This window comes from Alexandromys fortis, unplaced genomic scaffold (assembly GCF_014885135.2).
Source record: "Alexandromys fortis isolate MF-2015 unplaced genomic scaffold, M_Fortis_MF-2015_v1.1 scaffold_120, whole genome shotgun sequence".
Lineage (NCBI taxonomy): Eukaryota > Metazoa > Chordata > Mammalia > Rodentia > Cricetidae > Alexandromys > Alexandromys fortis.
Window position 1 is genome coordinate 445,506 of NW_026067999.1, and position 18,219 is coordinate 463,724.

Consider the following 18,219-nt stretch of genomic DNA (forward strand, 5'->3'; position numbering starts at 1 on the left):
TGCTGGTAGTCAGGAAACCTGGCATATGTCGGGAAAGGATAGGGGGCTATGAGAAATCCCTGTACCTTCCTCTAAATTTTGTTCTGAACCTAAAATTTCTCTAGAATAGATTTTAAACAGTCCAAACCAAGAAATTGTGCATGTGGTCAAAGTATATGCCAAAGAATGTCTTAGTACGACTAAATATAATAAGTACTATTAATCACCATATACTCAAGCAACTTAACCAATTAAAAACCAAAATATCCATTAAAAAGAAGAATGTTTTTTAATGTTGCTGTATGTTGATTATAAAATCCATGCTCAAGGCGTAAGAATGCAGACTGGTAGAAAGCAACAAAATTAAAACAAACAAAGCAAATACTAACTGAAAATAAAGCTACATTGGGGAACATAGAGTTTAATATGAAAAGGCATCAAGAAAATTAGAAGGGAGCATTAAATCATGAAGAATTAGATTCTTTAAATGTAGAATATCCTTCTCAATTTGTATACATCTAATAAAACAATCCAAAGTATATAATTATTGGCAGGGGAAATAGTGCATTGGGCAACCCTGTGGGAAACTGATGATTCTAGGAGCTTAATTATATTGAGCACTTAAGTAACAGGTATCATAAAATCATGTGCTCCTTATCCTCCAAAATAGAGCCACACTTCAAAATAGGATACTGTTAATACCACCTAACATCGTGTGGTTCTTTAAAAAACTCAAGTTAATGAATTAGAGAGAGTCCTAAGGGATTTGAGTGGATGTGAGAGCATCTCCATTTACATAATGGCCCAGCGGCTGGATGGAATCCATTATTAGATTCCCTGCACTACAAAAACTGAGCAGAGGCAAGGCCATATGGCTAAAATAGAAGAAAGCTAGTATAGTTAATTCACAAAGATAATTTCACTCCGCATGAAAAGATGAACACAGCTTCATTTCTTTTAGAGAATGATTACTTGGCCACCTAAGATGAACATTTGGAAAACCGGAGATGATGAAGGAAGGACATTGGTTAATTATAATAAAGAAACTGCCTTGGCCCATTTTATTGGATAGAAAATTAGGTAGGCGGAGTATACAGAAGAGAATGCTGGGAAAAAGAAGCTTAGTGAAAGAGTCGCCATGATTCTCCCGCTCCAGACAGACGCAGGTTAAGATCCTCCCTGGTAAGCCAGCTCGTGGGCTACACAGAATATTAGAAATGGGTTAGAACAATATGTAAGAGCTAGCCAATAAGAAACTGGAACTAGCCGGGCCAGGCAGTGTTTGAAAGAATACAGTTTCCGTGTAATTATTTCGGGGCATAACCTAGCCATGCGGGACGCAGCCCTGCCGCTCCTATTTCAACACGGAGAATTCTGTAAGGGGAAATGACTAAAAAGACAATTCTGAGGGTATCATCATCATCATCATCATTATCATCATCATTGTCTTCATCCATCATTCAGCTTAAGTTGCAATGGAGTGTGCACGTTATTCAGAATATCTGATTTTCATCTTTAAATATTAACCATTCCTAAAGAATAAAGGCAGATATGCAGCAGCAGGACAAAACTTGTGCATCTCCTCACAGATATAAAACGTCTCTGAAATTCTGAGGTTCAGAGCTGGTGATGGCTTGGAAACTGAGTCTGACAATGGCTGAGAAGCAGATGTAGTAGGCAAAAATGCACTAAATATGGCTTTTCTGAGAGTCTAGGTGGACCATAGAAGTGAAGCGGGGTGGCTGTGCCTTACGTTTTTAGTTGCCACAAAGGTAATGGAACATCTTGATTATTTTCTTTGTCTGCCTCCAGCCCCTATCCATCATTGCCTACTTTTCTCTGCCGTTTTGTGTACTGTGGATGCTTATCCCCATAGCTGGCACTTGAGATAGATCTCACTTGAGAACATAAATTTCCATGGAAGATCCTTAGATATTTAGATTTTTACAAAACTTACAGATTAAAAACTGGATGAACATTCTCAAGTTGCACAAAGCATATTTATATCCACAGTTCTATTTTTATTCTGGAATAATCATTTTATTTCAGGCAGTTATACATACACATAAAAGTAGCAAAGATAATGCCAGGTTCTAACACTCTTCCCTGTCCATTACAATGAAGGAAAGAACATCTACAGCTTTCTCTCCCGGAATCCCAGTCTCTATTTGAACTTTCCCAAGTTGTCCACTATTGTTCTTCTCTGTTCCAGCTCCAGCGCATGACACCAGATTGCATTTAATCACACAGTTTTGTTTTCTTTGGGCTTGAATAACTTCTCAAACTTTCCTTGCTTTTCATGACTTGGACAGTTTTGAGGAGTTCTAGGCATGTATTTTGAAGAATGTTTCTCCATTGGTCTTTGGCTGATAATTTTGTCAGGATTAGACTTGGACTTATGGGCTTGAGAGAAGATGATCACAGAGATAAAGTACCATTTTCATCACAGTGTATCAAGGGTGGATGCCATCAATATGACTGACTGCTGGTGATAAGCCAGGTTTCTGAACTGTATGACGTTTTTCTCCATTGCTAAAGGACATTCCTAAGCAGAGCTGACACTTAAGGATGGTGTACGGTGAGGACTTTACTATAAGTATTAATTTAAGATTTTACTTTGTTGAAATTAATAGAAATGAATCTATAGTCACAGTAACTGTGTTTTCTAACTTCATTTTTTATTTAGAAATAAACGTATACAGTATATTGTGATCACAATTCCCCCTCTCTCATCTCCTCTCAGATCCTCCCCCACCTCACCACCCTTCAAACTCCAAGCTTTCTCTCTTTGTTAAGAAAACCAACAGGTCAATAAAAGAAACAAGAAAAAGATAAAACAAAATGAACAAACAAACAAAAAGAATAAAAAACAAAACTAAGAATGATTATGATAAATGTATACACATTCAGACACATAGACACACACAGAGACACACACATACCACATAAACACTCAAAATTGAAAGCCATAATATGCAGCTAAAAGACCAGTGAAGTGAAAAAAAGCCAAAAACACAGTAATATGAGGCAAAAGAAGTCTCCAAAAAAATTTTTTTTGGTCATCTACTGCTGGACATGGGGCCTGGCCTTAAATATGTGAATTGTAGATGCAGCGTGACTCCATTGGAGAAACTAATTCTTCTTTATGGGTAGTTGTTGATTGTAGATGGCTTCTTGGTTGGGAGCAGTTGTGTTTTAAGCATACAGTACCTACTGTGCTGAGTAGGACAGTTGTGTATAATCCACTATGAACATGATATGCAAGAGGAAGTTTGTGTGGGGCTGGAGAGATGGCTCAGAGGTTAAGAGCATTGGCTGCTCTTCCAAAGATCCTGAGTTCAATTCCCAGCAACCACATGGTGGCTCACAACCATCTGTACTGAGATATGGCGCCCTCCTTTGGCGTGTGGTCATACATTGAGGCAGAATGTTGTATACATAATAAATAAAGAAATCTTAAAAAAAAAAAAAAAAGAGGAAGTTTGTGAACAGATGAGGTGCCGAAAGGGAGAACTGATGGCTCTGAGTTGACTGAAAGGAATGACCATGAGGAGGGATAAAAATGTTTCTGGCAGAATTTCTGAAAAACAGACGGCCAAGGGCCAGAGGTAAGTTCATGATGTATGTATTTAGAAAGAGGAAAGGGTCGTCATGAAGAGGCACTCAACAGAAGATGCACCTTAATTGGGTAACAGATTTTGCTGAAACAGTTTTGAACTTACAAATCTAGGCACCGGGTTTAAACGTTCTGTTTCTTAGCTCTGTGATGGTGGTCTTAGAGGAGCCACACAATGTAAAAACTTGCTTCTTTATCTATACAATAGGGAATATGTTAGTCAAGTTTCCATTATACTAACAAATGCTATTGATAAATCCACTTATAAAATAGGAAAATTTCTTTTGTCTCATGAGGTTGAGGTTTAAATCCATGACCAGTTGAGTCTATGGTGACATGGTGTATTATGGCATGGCATAGCAAGACTGCATGCTTTATGATCAGGGTGTGGAGGAGAAAAGAAAGGAGTGGGTGTCCTCACAGCCCTCCACTAGCTCTTCCAGTGGAACATCTCCCACCAGACAATTTCTCCTAAAGTTATTTTACTACCTCACAAGAGCACCATGGGCTGGAGGCCAAGCCTTTGCCACATATCCTTTGGAGGACATTTACCAAACTATAGCAGGGTAGGTCATAACAGTCATGGGATTTCATGAGATGGAAAGTACATATCCTGTACCACTACCTGCACTTGGGAGTATATTGTAGAATGGTCTTGGGGAGGGCATGAACATTTTCCATGCTATTGACCTGGGAGAACTGGGATGTACTGACTTTACTGTTGCCATCACACCCTCCAGATACATTCTCTGTCATTCCTCAGAAACTTACCCCAGACTACTGCATCACAAGTCTCCCTTGTCATCTTGCATCTGGTTGTGGTTGGCCAAGAGAAGAGGCCAACTTTAGATTCAAGCATGGCCATACAGAAGTTCTTTCTCGACTTGGCACCCTGTTTCTGCTATCATTCACATTCTTGCTGGATTATAGTTCCCACTAAAGAATTCCTACCCCATGGCTGCAACTCTTACCAGACTCAGCTAACACTATTCCTTTCAGCCTTAGTAGTAATAACTTCTCCCCATTCTTCCTAGTTCCTAAACGCTGCACCAACATAGTTTGTCCCTGTAACTTTGCTCACATCCCAGTGAATTCCTGTGTCAAATTTTTTCCCACTTAAAACATTGGTTGTGAATCCTATATCCTACCTGGAACCTGATTGGGTGGTGAAAAACAATTTGGGAATGACATCTACAGCTAACTGTAGAAGATGGAGGATGAAACCAAAGCAATGAGTAAGTGATTAAATTTGGGATTAGTCCAACTCCAAATCAAACTGTCAGTGAAATCAAAGAAGAAACAATCCAACACTGGAGTAAAGTTACATGTGGAGTCACGGATGGTGCTGGTGTGTATGGAGAGAGGAGGAAGGGAGAGGTGGAGGGAGAGAGAGAACTGAAGGCTACATTGAAGGTTCCATGTCAAGTGTACCAAATTAGTCAGACCATAAGAATCAAAGGGATATGGCCTCCAGTCAAGTGACAGGTACTATTCACAGTGACAAAAGAAAGCAAGAGGCCTAACTTGCTTTTGTAAAGAGTGTGGATATTGCATTCATATAAGTAAAGGCCTAGTTCCACAGTTGACTGACTTTGTGATCTTAGGAGATTTAATTTGCTTTTTTGTTCTTGATTTCCCATATAGAAAAAAAGCAGGCATATAAAATTTAGATCAAATCCTTTATTCATTAGTTCATGATCCACAAACAATTTTTGAGCACCAATCACATGTTAGATCCTATTCGAGATCCAGCATTAAATAAGATAAGCAAGAGTTTCATCCTCATGAAATGTTCTAAAGGAAAGTTTAGGCAGAGCAGATGGCTCGGTTTTTAAGTGCTTGGTCACACAAGTGTGAGGACCAGAATTCATATCTTCAGGATCCATGTAAATGCCAACTAGGCATGGCAACCCACTTGTAACTCCAGCCTTGGAATGTGGAGACAGTTAGTCCCCCAGGACAATCTGGCTAGCAAGATGAGCCATATTCCTGAGTTCTTAATTCACCTGAGAGACGCTGCCCCACTGCACAAGGTGGAAAAACAAATAAGGATGATTTTTAGCAATACCCTTGATCCTCCAGATGCACATGCAACCCTGTGTGTGTGCCCCAAACAAGTATGCCCACATACAGACAAGCATGAATCCGTACATATGGAAACCACACAATTATACAGCGAAGAGACTAGATAATGAACTAAAAAACTAGACGCCTGTGTTCAGAAAGATTCTCACGGATGCTCTTAGAAACCCTTGTAGAGGGGATGAAAGAAGAGACACTGGGCAGAAGGAAGATGAACTTAAATTCATGTGTAGCAGAGGCAGCACAGAATGTCTGAAACCAGATAAGCCTTCAGAGTTGCCCCCAGGTAAGGTAAATATGAGTATACTACAACATCGGCTGCTCATTGAACACAAGCTGTTCCTTGAGGACAGAAATTTTTTTCCCACAATACACACACACACACACACACACACACCAATAAAAAGAGGTTATCAACTTGAGAATGGAGGGGGAGACATGGCAGGGGATCAAGAGATGGTGACTTGGAGAGGCTGGAGGGGGAAAAGTGATATTCTATCTCAATTAAAAACATATTAAGAAAGTAATTGATTACATCATAGTAATCAAATGAGTCTTAATAACATTCTGCTATACCCATAGATCAGTGTCTTGTTCAGCCATCATCAGAGAAGCTTCTTCCTGCAGTAGATAGAAATTAACACAGAACACAGAAACCCACAACTGGACATTACAAAGAGAGTGAGAGACCTTGGAACACTCATTTGTAAATGGACTTTGTCAAACACCTGCCCCTCGGGGCTCAGGGAGCAATGTGGAAGAGGAGACCTAAAGATTTTTAAGAGCCAAAGGGGATGGATAACACCAAGAAAACAGCCATATTTCAGACACAACAGGCCTAACACATGTATGAACTCACAGAGGTAATGGCAGTGGGCATAGGGCCTGCTCAATCTCAAGTCAGAGTCCAAATTCTGAGAAGAATAACTGGACAGAGATTTCTATTCTTGATCAAGAAACTGTCTTTCTTTAATTGATATCCATTTGCAAGGAAAAAATTAATTTTCTCCAGTGGAGTTTCTTAGGTTATATTAACTACACATAAGGGTAAACCCCATACCCAACAGTATATAGCCAACACAAAACAACTAAATGGTACTTTTGAAGACATTTTTGCTTCACATTGCTTTGTTTGGACATTTGTTTTACTGATATTTTGCTTATATATTGGGGTTTCCAATTTTGTGTTTTTATAGTTTTTTTTTTTTGCTTTTGTATGGGTATGTGTGGGGGGGGTCTCTTGATTTTTTTATTTTTATTTTTTTAAAGTTCTGGTCCATGGTCTTGCTGTAACCAGGGCCTTTGTTGATGTTCATGGCCCATTCACATACCACCAAAGGCCATGTGGATATCGGTGGTCTGTGCCACTTCCTGAAGCCATATTGATGTCCATGGGACATGCTACTGCTGGAGGCCGCATTGATGCAGGTGATCTGTGCAGACACAAGAGACCGTGGTGATATCTGTGGTTCATGCTGCTCCTGAATGCCATGTTGGGGTCCATGATCATGCTGAAGCCTGTGACCATGTTGATGTATGTGGCCCATGTTGCCTCCAAAAGACAGACATGCCCATGGTCTGTGGTCCCTTCTAAAGCCATGTTGATGTCTGTGGGTCGTGCTGCTACTAAGGACTTTGTTGGTGTCCTAGCCCATATTCCCAAGAGCCAAGTTGATGTCCATGGCCTGTAATAAGTATGTTGAAGTGTAAATCTCCACAACTGATGGCTTCTGGTGGGGGTGGGTATTAAAAGACTCAGTTTTCTTTAAAGTCCTGCCACTGAGTTTGACCATGTTCCAGTGAGTATATGGGCAACAAAAATTGGAGTTGTGTTTTTTTCTTTCTTCTTGTTTTTTGGAGGAAGGTCTTCTTTCTTCTTTTTTTTTGAGGGGGAGGTCACAAGGGTGGGCAGGTGGACCTGGGATGACTGGGAAGTGGGTAAGTTAGGAGAGCATTATGTGAAATTCTCAAATAATAGAAATATTATGTTGAAAAATTTATGGTTGGTTTGTTTTGTTTGCCTGTAGGTTTATGGGGGACATGAAGTTGCGTGTGTGGAGACATGGGGGAGGAACTAGGAGGAACTGGGAGAGGAGGAACTCTGATCAGAATGTATTATATGAGAAAATTGTTTTCAACAAGAATATAAATTCAACTTTACCTTTCCATTTTGTTGATATCAGCGGGGCATATGCATGATGGAGGTGGGTCTTGTAATAATAAAGAAACTGCCTCGGCCCTCATAGGACAGAAAATTAGGTGGGTGGAGAAAACAGAAGAGAATTCTGGGAGAAAGAAGCTTAGTGAGTGAGTCGCCATGATTCTCCCGCTCCAGACAGACGCAGGTTAAGATCCTCCCTGGTAAGCCAGCTCGTGGGCTACACAGAATATTAGAAATGGGTTAGAACAATATGTAAGAGCTAGCCAATAAGAAACTGGACCTAGCCGGGCCAGGCAGTGTTTGAAAGAATACAGTTTCCGTGTAATTATTTCAGGGAATAAACTAGCCATGCGGGCGGCCGGGTGCCGGGGACGCAGCCCCGCCGCTCCTATTTCAACATATGCAATTAATTCATCATGAAGAATATAACACCACTTTGAAATGGGGCATTTTTCAGCAACTACGGAAATTGCAAAAACAAAAGACACTGTTTCTCTCCCTAAGGATCTTGCAATCTAGTTGAGTAAGTATATAAAGGTTATAGAACATTAGGAAACAGTTCCAAGTGGTATAACATTAGTGTCAACAAACTGGGCAAAACTGGTAACTGCCAGACGCCTTAACTCTGAGTTGAAGATTACAGGGAGAAAGAGTAAAGAACATAGTTGTGGTCAAGAAAAATGAACTGGAGCAAAAACTTGTAATCCAAAAATGGGCACAGAATATGAGAGAGAGAAAGAGAGAGAGAGAGAGAGAGAGAGAGAGAGAGAGAGAGAGAGAGAGAGAGAGAGAATTGTGGGATTTTTATCTTTTGACTCGCTATATTAACGTCTTATCTGGTTTGCTCAAAGTTAGAAAATCACTAAAATCAATTTTTTGGACCTTTGAGGTCTTGAAATGTGTTTGGGTATGTGGTGCCTTTGTTAGGCAGGAGTGACACAGTGGGAATGTGCAGCTCCAGGAGCACTGTCTTTTAAATCAGGGGGTCTACAAAACCTTGTATTTTGAGTCTAAGAAACGGTGAGAGTGGCGGTAGCAACGTTAAAGGTGGGGCTTGGAGCCAGATGAAGTTTGACACCAAATCCCTTGCGATTGTTTGAGAATGAGAGATAGTTTAGGAACCATATCTGTAGAGTTATTTTCTAATGTCTTCCTTTTATTACTGTATAATTATTATACAGAGGTGTTTCATTATGATATTGCTAGACAATCATGACTAATGTATTGAAACCATAAATGGTGAAGTGATGGTTTGGTTTAAACATCCTCTAAACGACCATGTCGAATGTTTAGTCCCTATTCTCTGGTGCTATTGGGAGATCAAGGAACATTTAAGAGATGAAACCCAGTGGAGAATATTTTATTTAATGGTCTGTGCTCTCAAAGATCGTGAGACACCCACCTCTTCTTCAGCTTCCTAGTCATGAAGTGGCTAGCTTTGTTTTGTCACACACTCCTGCCATGACATGATGCTACTTCCCACTGTGGGCCTAAAATCAATAGCATCATCTAAAAATGAACTTAAATCTCCGAAGCAATGAGCCAAAACAAAACTTCTCTACTTACAAGTTGCTTATTCAGTGATTTTATTACTAATGGGAAGTTATCTATCACAGGGAAGAATGAGGGCTTTAAAAATCTCTGAGAGATGGGTTTCCAGCACTTGAGAAATGGGCCCTGCATTGACGTCAGAGAAATAGGTGTGGGCCCTTGGAAATGCTTGTCCTAAAACATCTGTAGAAGTGATGGGTGGTCAGTAGGACCCATATTTGTCAAAAAGAAAGAACAAACTAGAGTGCTCAACCCGCCAAGGTCATACACATAAACCTCAGTTTGCTTTCCAATTTTCAGGCAATTACAATTATTAGAGGTTGTGGAGAAAGGGGTACACTCATCCATTGCTGGTGGGAATGCAAACTTGTGCAACCACTTTGGAAAACAGTGTGGCGGTTTCTCAGGAAATTTGGGATCAACCTACCCCTGGACCCAGCAATACCACTCTTGGGAATATACCCAAGAGAGGCCTTATCACACAACAAAAGTATATGCTCTACTATGTTTATAGCAGCATTGTTTGTAATAGCCAGAACCTGGAAACAACCTAGATGCCCTTCAATGGAAGAATGGATGAAGAAAGGATGGAATATATACATATTAGAGTACTACTCAGCAGTAAAAAACAATGACTTTTTGAATTTTGCATGCAAATGGATGGAAATAGAAAACACTATCCTGAGTGAGGTAAGCCAGACCCCAAAGGAGGAACATGGGATGTACTCACTCATATTTAGTTTCTAGCCATAAATAAAGGACATTGAGCGTATAATTCGTGATCCTAGAGAAACTAAATAAGAAGGTGGACCCAAAGAAAAACATATAGTCATCATCCTGGATATTAACCTTCATCAGGCGATAAAAGGAGACAGAGACAGAGACCCACATTGGGGCACCGGACTGAAATCCCAAGGTCCAAATCAGAAGCAGAAGGAGAGAGAGCACGAGCAAGGAACTCAGGACCACGAGGGGTGCACCCACACACTGAGACAATGGGGATGTCCTATCGGGAACTCACCAAGGCCAGCTGGCCTGGGTCTGAAAAAAGCCTGGGATAAAACCGGACTTGCTGAACATAGCAGACAATGAGGACTACTGAGACCTCAAGAACAATGGCAATGGGTTTTGATCCTACTGCATGTATTGGCTTTGTGGGAGCCTAGGCTGTTTGGATGTTCACCTTACTAGATCTGGAAGGAGGTGGGTGGTCCTTGGACTTTACACAGGGCAGGGAACCCTGATTGCTCTTCGGGCTGATGACAAAGGGGGAGTTGATTCGGGGAGGGTGAGGGATGTGGGAGGCGGTGGCGGGGAAGAGACAGAAATCTTTAATAAATAAATAAATAAATAGATAGATAGATAAAAACCAAAATGTCTTTTTTTTTTTTTTTTACCACCGAGTGATACTACATTGTAATTGTACCACATTTTCTTTATCCATTCTTTGGTTGAGGGGCATCTAGGTTGTTTCCAGGTTCTGGCTATTACAAATAATGCTGCTATTAACATAGTTGCACACATGTCCTTGTGGTATGATTGAGCATCCTTTGGGTATATGCCCAAGAGTGGTATTGCTGGGTCTTGAGGTAGATTGTTTTCCAATTTTCTGAGAAACTGCTATACCGATTTCCAATGTGGCTGTGCAAGATCACACTCCCACCAGCAAAGGAGGAGTGTGTCTCTTACTCTGTCTCCTATCCAGTATAAGAGGTCGCTGGTGTTTTTGATCTTAGGCATTCTGACTGGTATAAGATGGTATCTCAGAGTCATTTTGATTTGCATTTCCCTAATGGCTAAAGCCATTGAGCAATTCTTTAAGTGTCTTTTGGCCATATGAGTTTCTTCTGTTGAGAATTTGCTGCTTAGATCTATACCCCATTTTAAATTGTATTATTTGATATTTTGATGTCTAGATTATTGAGTTCTTTATATATTTTGGAGATGAGTCCTCTGTCAGATGTAGGGTTGGTGAAGATCTTTTCCCTTCTGTAGTCTGCTGTTTTGTCTTAGTGACAGTGTCTTTTGCCTTACAAAAGCTTCTCACTTTCAGGAGGTCCCACTTATTGTCAATCTCAGTGTCTCTGCTACTGGTGTTATATTCAGGAAGTGGTCTCCTGTGCCCACGAGTTCTAGTGTACTTCCCACTTTCGCGTCTATCAGGTTCAGTGTAGCTGGATTTATGTTGAGGTCTTTGAACTCAAGTTTTGTGCATGGTGATAGATATGGATCTATTTGCATTCTTCTACATGTTGACATCCAGTTATGCCAGCACCATTTGTTGAAGATGCTTTCTTTTTTTCCAATTGTATAATTTTAGCTTCTTTGTCAAAAATCAGTGTTCATAGTATATTTTAGTGTTTTTTAAAATAATTTTTGTTGAGCTCTACATTTTTTTCTGCTCCACCCCTACCTCTCCCCTCTCCGTCAATCCTCTCCCAAGGTCCCCATGCTTCCAATTTACTCAGGAAATCTTGTCTTTTTCTATTTCCCATGTAGATTAGATCTATGTATGTCTCTCTTAGGCTCCTCATTGTTGTCTAGGTTCTCTGGGATTGATTTGTGGGCTGGTTTTCTTTGCTTTATGTTTAAAAACCACTTATGAGTGAGTACATGTGATAATTGTCTTTCTGTGTCTGGGTTATCTCACTCAAAATGATGTTTTCTAGCTTCATCCATTTGCCTGCAAAATTCAAGATGTTGTCATTTTTCTGCTGTGTAGTACTCCGTTGTGTAAATATACCACATTTTCCTCATCCATTCTTCAGTCAAGGGGCATTTAGGTTGTTTCCAGGTTCTGGCTATGACAAACAATGCTGCTATGAACATAGCTGAGCACATGTCCTTGTGGCACGATTGAGCATCCTTTGGATATATACCCAAAAGTGGTATTACTGGGTCTTGAGGAAGGTTGTTTCCTAATTTTCTGAGAAATTGCCACACTGACATCCAAAGGGCGGTACCAGCTTGCACTCCCACCAGCAATGCAGAAGTGTTTCCTTTACCCCACAACCTCTCCAGCATAAGTTGTCATCAGTGTTTTTGATTTTGACCATTCTTACAGGTGTAAGATGGAATCTCAAAGTTATTTTGATTTGCATTTCTCTGATGACTAAGGATGTTGAACATTTCCTTATTTTAGTTTTTTTATTGAAAATAGTTATGTATAGGAGTGTTTTGCCTCTGTGTGTGTGTGTGTGTGTGTGTGTGTGTGTGTGTGTGTACATGCACCACATGAGTTTCTGATATCAGAGGAGGGCATTGAATCCCCTGACTTTAGAATTGCAAGCAGACATGTGTGGGTGCTGGGCATAGGACATGAGTACGCTGGAACATCAGCTCTTAACCCCTGAGCAATCTCTGCAGCCCAAGGTTCTACCCACTTTTTCTCTAGCCACTAAGGGCACTGTCTAAACAGTACTAAGAAGGGTGACAGAATAACATTAAAATTTAAGAAAGATATGAATCAACTAAGAAAAGATTCATGCTGCAAGTCTTTTAAACAGAGACTATTAAGGAAACTGTTAATGAAAATGCATTATCTAGCTTGTCATTTAATGCATTGTTGTTGGCAACCGCTGTGTTTACCATTTTAGTAAGCTGTTTAGCAGGTCTAAGAGCTTGGGAATTTTTTTCTACAAAATCCACTTATTGTGCAATAAACAGTGAAAAAAAAGATTTAGATTAAAAGAATAGATTTTTTTACAGAGATTTCAAGTATAATTAGGAAAACTGGGGAAGGTTTTAAGTCAGAACTTGCTTGAATATGACAGACATTAAGTTAGTGGGCTAATTCAAGTGGTTATTTTAGAGTCCTCAGAGATCACTGTGGCTAGAGAAAGTGGAGACCAAAAGACTGAGGAGAAACCAAATTCCAGATTGATAAAAAACACAAAACTGGATAATATGTATAATGTATTTATCAGTCCAATATAATAAATAATAATAGTTCCGTTTTGATGATCTACAACATTCAAATAATGTCACCCATAAGAGAAGCTGGGGAAACAGAACACAGCATTCTGCATTCTTATGTTACATCTGTCTCTGAGTTCTTCATTGTTTTGTAATAAAATGTTTTTGAGAAATCCTACTGCTAGACAAAAAAAATGTCAATTTCTCCAGTGAAAGGAAAAAGGGAAAAAAGGACATTTGCATGTTCTTGGAAGGCTTTAAACGCATTCACACTTACCAGCTTATTCTTCCTAACAAAATGGTAAGAAGCAAAGGCATACTGTTATTCCTATTCTGCAGGTGGAGGAATAGGCTCAGGATGACCACATACCTTCCACATGGCTAAGAAGGCCAAGATTCCAATGTTGAGTCTTACTTGTATTTCAGAGTCATGATCAAGGAGAAAGAGCAAGGTAAAGGCGGGTGTATGTAGACATTGTCTATCTGCATCTTTTACATGGCTAAATTTTATTAACTTATTCCAAAGTTAAGATACTTGGGAAAATAAATGGCTGTTGGTGATGAGAATTTAACTCAAATGTGAGAATTTGATGGCATCTTTATATATATATAAATCATATATTTATATATATATATAAATTTATATAAATTTATATATATAAATATATATATTGATTATATATATATATAATCAATCTGGTCTAGCTCATGAGACTCCCTTTAAAATCTCTAAATGTGAACCCCAGGAGGGGAAGGGGGAGGGAGAGAGGGTGAGAGAGATAGAGTGAGACAGATAAACTCATACACACACAAGCAGAGAGAGGAGAGACGAAAGAGGAGAGAGGAGAAAGAGAGAGAGAGAGAGAGAGAGAGAGAGAGAGAGAGAGAGAGAGAGAGAGAGAGATTGGGTAAGAGTTAGGGGTGTATACATCATTTTATTTAGTTTGGCAGATACAAGAGATGAGATTAATGAGTACTGAGATTGTAGAGAAATGGGTGCAATCATGGTTTGTGTGACAATAGAGGTAAAAAGGCATTTTCCTGGTGACTGCTGCCCATGAAGGGATTGCTTGCCTCTTTCCTTACTCACATGACATTTCTTTCCACAGTAATGCTGATATACTTGTCATCTCTGTGGGATAATTTAATCATTATGTGCACACTTTAGAAATTAGTGCCATTTCCCCTACTCATGCCTGAAATAGACATTTCAGACATTTATAACTCTCAGTCATTTTAATCCAATCATTTATCCAAGTATGTTCCCAATTAGAATAATTTTGCTCTGTGTTTGATACCATGAAGTGGAACATATGTTCTGTTCTTATGAAAATTTTCATAGCAAAGGTATACTGTATTGCTCTGTATAACACTAATGCAAGGCAGTTTATGGAACCTTTCTCAAGAGTTTACTCAAATACAAAAATTTGTTCCTTGAATTAAAATCAAATAAAAAACATTCTATGAATGCAATGTCTCAAAATAGAGGTTTTTTTTTGTCTCTAGGAAGCTTCCAACAGCTTTAACTCATTATATCCTCACAGCTTTTTTTAATATTTAAAAGATACCTAAATGTGAATAATAAAATTGTGTCCCATCTCAGTACATGAAAATTCTTTGTGTTTCCAAATTTAGCATCAATTCTTTCCAAATCACTTCCATATTCTGCATTAATGCTATCATATTTCTTAAAACTACATATAAACAAACATAACCATCTTAACTTAGGAAATGTGTCTTGGGCCATCCTTTTTTTCTGTCATGATTTTTTTCTTGTACTCTTGAAACTTTAAGGTTCTTCCTCTCTGATTTTCTTATCATAAACCATGCTCACCAGGAGCCCCTCATAATTTCCCAAGTAAAGATACGGATGTGGCTTCCTTTACAAACTAAAGTATCTGACGTAGTTAACAGAGATGAGCTTGTTGCCCACAATATTTACCAGGCATCAGCCATGGCAACACAAACTTAGCTAGGGTTGCTTTTCAGTGTCTTGCTACCAAATGGATGCACCTGGATATTAGAATGCCAGATGAATGGCAGACTGAAGCACAAACCTAATGTTCAATGCAAGGAACACCAATACAAACAAGGGCAATCAGTATGAACAGAGCCTGCCATCTAACTTATGGCATATGACTTGCTATTGACCATACTTGGTTTTGCTAAGGGGTCAGAATTCAAGATTAACCTGGTCACAAATCATAGTATCAATTTATCAAAGAAAGATTAATTGACCAGTCAGGAGGTACCAGAAGTACCTTAGGAGTCTATATCTGCTTGTGACTATACTAATAGTCTTCTAGGTGAGGCAGACCTTGCTCTTGATGGGTCACAGGTTCTTAGAGAAGGAGGTGGATGATATTCATCTTCTTAGGAGGAAACACAAACAATATCTCCACTTTTTATGAGTGGGGGGAGCTTTACCTGTGAGAATGTAACTATAGAGATCTCCTGTGAATATATAGCACTGTCTTTACTCCAAGATCTAGATCCTTCTAAGTCACAAATATGCTACAAAAGGCTCTCTATTAGGAACTTTTACTCATAACTCTGCCATTTTAGAGATATAACTTCCAGAAAAGGGTACACATATGGACTGAAAAGTTCAATGGATATTTACCTGTGTCTACACTTGATCACTGCCAGATCAATCTATAGGACAATTCTCAGCTCCTAAATCACTTGCTCACATCCCTCTCCCATCAGCACCCCCTACCTATGCCCATCTCCCACCTAACACTATTCTGACCTCTAGTGCCATAAGGTGGAATTGCTGTGTCATAAGGCATAAATAAATGTGTTTAGTTTTAACTGACACTTGCCAGAATGTTTGCAAATATGTTGAACCAATTTAAAACCCTAACCGACGGCTTTGGGTTGCTTAGATTTTTCTGGTGTTGGCACTAAAAATGCTCAATTCCTCTTCTTTTCCTTTTTTGCTTGACCTAACTAACCTAGGGCAAGCTTCATTACCCTCCTGGGTGTGTAATGGTGTAAAAACCAATATGGCTGTCATTTGTCTTTGCGTGTGGTAGTTCATCAGAATGAGTGACTTGATGACATACTATGAATTCACAGAGTGAGTGTCACTGCGAATCCTGTAGGAAGCCTCCAGAAATCTAAAACAAGCTCATATCTGTAAATCTCTACAATTCATGACCTGTGCTCAATACCTTGTGAGATCGCAGAGTCTGAACTCTTTTTGCCTCTGAGGTAACAAGATGTGCAATTCTCAAAGGAGGCCAAGATCTACTTGAAAGACAGTACATGCGAAATGCTTAGAAGTGTGAGAAGAGCCCAGAGATGCCGCCGGCAGTGTCATCATTTAGGCTGTCTTTCAAATAGAAACCAGCTGATGTTGATTCTTTGAAATTTTTCTTATTTAAAAAATTATAATTGGAATGAAATCTTTTTGTTTCAGCTATTATTCAATTAGCCTTAGAGAAATGTGTACTTTTAGACTCGAGTCTAGCTGACAGAGTGAGTGTAGCACAAATATTCTGTTTGACATTCATGTCATAGGCTATTAGTGCCATTTATTAAAATTTTGATTTCTTTTAACATTATTTAAAGGAAACAAAACAAAACACAAAAGAAGGAAACAGTAAATTGCCAAGTGGCAGTTTATCTGATTTGTTAGAAATGTTGAATTCAACTGAATTCCTTTACAGTGATTTTGAAGTGAAAATACATATACAAATGTCTACCGGACACTTACTTTACCTCCAATTAAACAAAGAATATGTGTCTGATGATCTGAAGTGCTGTCTACAGTTTGATTTAGAAATATGCAGCAAATGGGGATGCACGAAGTGATAGTGCTGTTTCTGTGATCAATAGACATGCTATTAGATTTCTTCAAAATATTTATGTCTATACCCACAGATTAGTGCTGCTCTCCGAGGCTTCTTTTTGAAGTGGGAAGTGGCTAGTACAGAGACTAATGACTGGTCAAAGTGCTAAGAACAAGTGACAGTTGAGTGCTTGGTCCTAAATAGTATATCTATATTGCCCCCTTCCCCAAAGCTCAAGGAATGTTGTAGAAGAGCAGCTGGAAAGAATGTAAGAGCTGGGGAGTTGCAAGGAATGCTGTGAAATATTGTCCTTTGAACCTGCTGTGGCCATTGGACTTATGAACTCACAACAGTGATTGTTACCTGCACAAGACCAGCACCAGACTGGCTTCAGCAACATTCCATCACACATAGGAAAGGGTCCCATGAGGTCCTACCTCTTATAAAGATATTAAATTGGTAAGTATAAAAAATACAAAGACATTAAAGTGGGAGCAACACTTGTTGGAAGAGGAAGGAATTTACTGGGAGAGGAAGAAGATGATGGGGAGTAATGGAGGATAAAAATGAACACAAATTATTTCTAGGAAGAATATATCTGTAGTTTTCCCACCCATGACCATAGGTTTGGGTCCATGACGAATACACTTCATCTCAGAATATGCTAACTCTGATTATAAAGCTTAGTTCAGGAATGGGCCCGTAACCCTCAATGGATCAACCATAGGCTGCACTGAGACTTTGGGGAGCTGTTAGTAAGCAAATAAAAAAATAAAAACTACAACTTGATGGGATTGTTGAATGAAGAGATAAAAATTGTGGAGTTGGCATCTCCAGAGGCTATTGTGACCAAGAGAGTACAAGAAATAAGAAAAAAAAGCATGCAATGCAAATGGATGGAAATAGAACACACTATCCTGAGTGAGGTAACCCAGACCCAAAAAGATGAACTTGGGATGTACTCACTCATAATTGGTTTCTAGAGATAAATAAAGAACCTTCATCTGGAGATGGATGGAGATAGAGACAGAGACCCACACTGGAGCACTGGACTGAGCTCCCAATGTCCCAAGGAGGAGCAGAAGGAGGGAAAATATGAGCAAAGAAGTCAGGACCAC

General features: G+C 39.3%; 1 long non-coding RNA gene across 2 annotated transcripts; it reads left to right on the plus strand.

The window, feature by feature from the left end:
* The first annotated feature begins 1,043 nt into the window (after window positions 1-1,043).
* Window positions 1,044-18,213, plus strand: LOC126512715 (uncharacterized). Of its 2 annotated transcripts, none has more exons than XR_007595137.1 (3): window positions 1,044-1,161; window positions 17,334-17,560; window positions 18,085-18,213. It is a non-coding gene; the product is annotated as an uncharacterized lncRNA (long non-coding RNA). The 2 variants fall into 2 exon arrangements; XR_007595136.1 differs by lacking the exon at window positions 1,044-1,161 and adding an exon at window positions 7,908-8,038.
* Window positions 18,214-18,219: the final 6 nt, after the last annotated feature.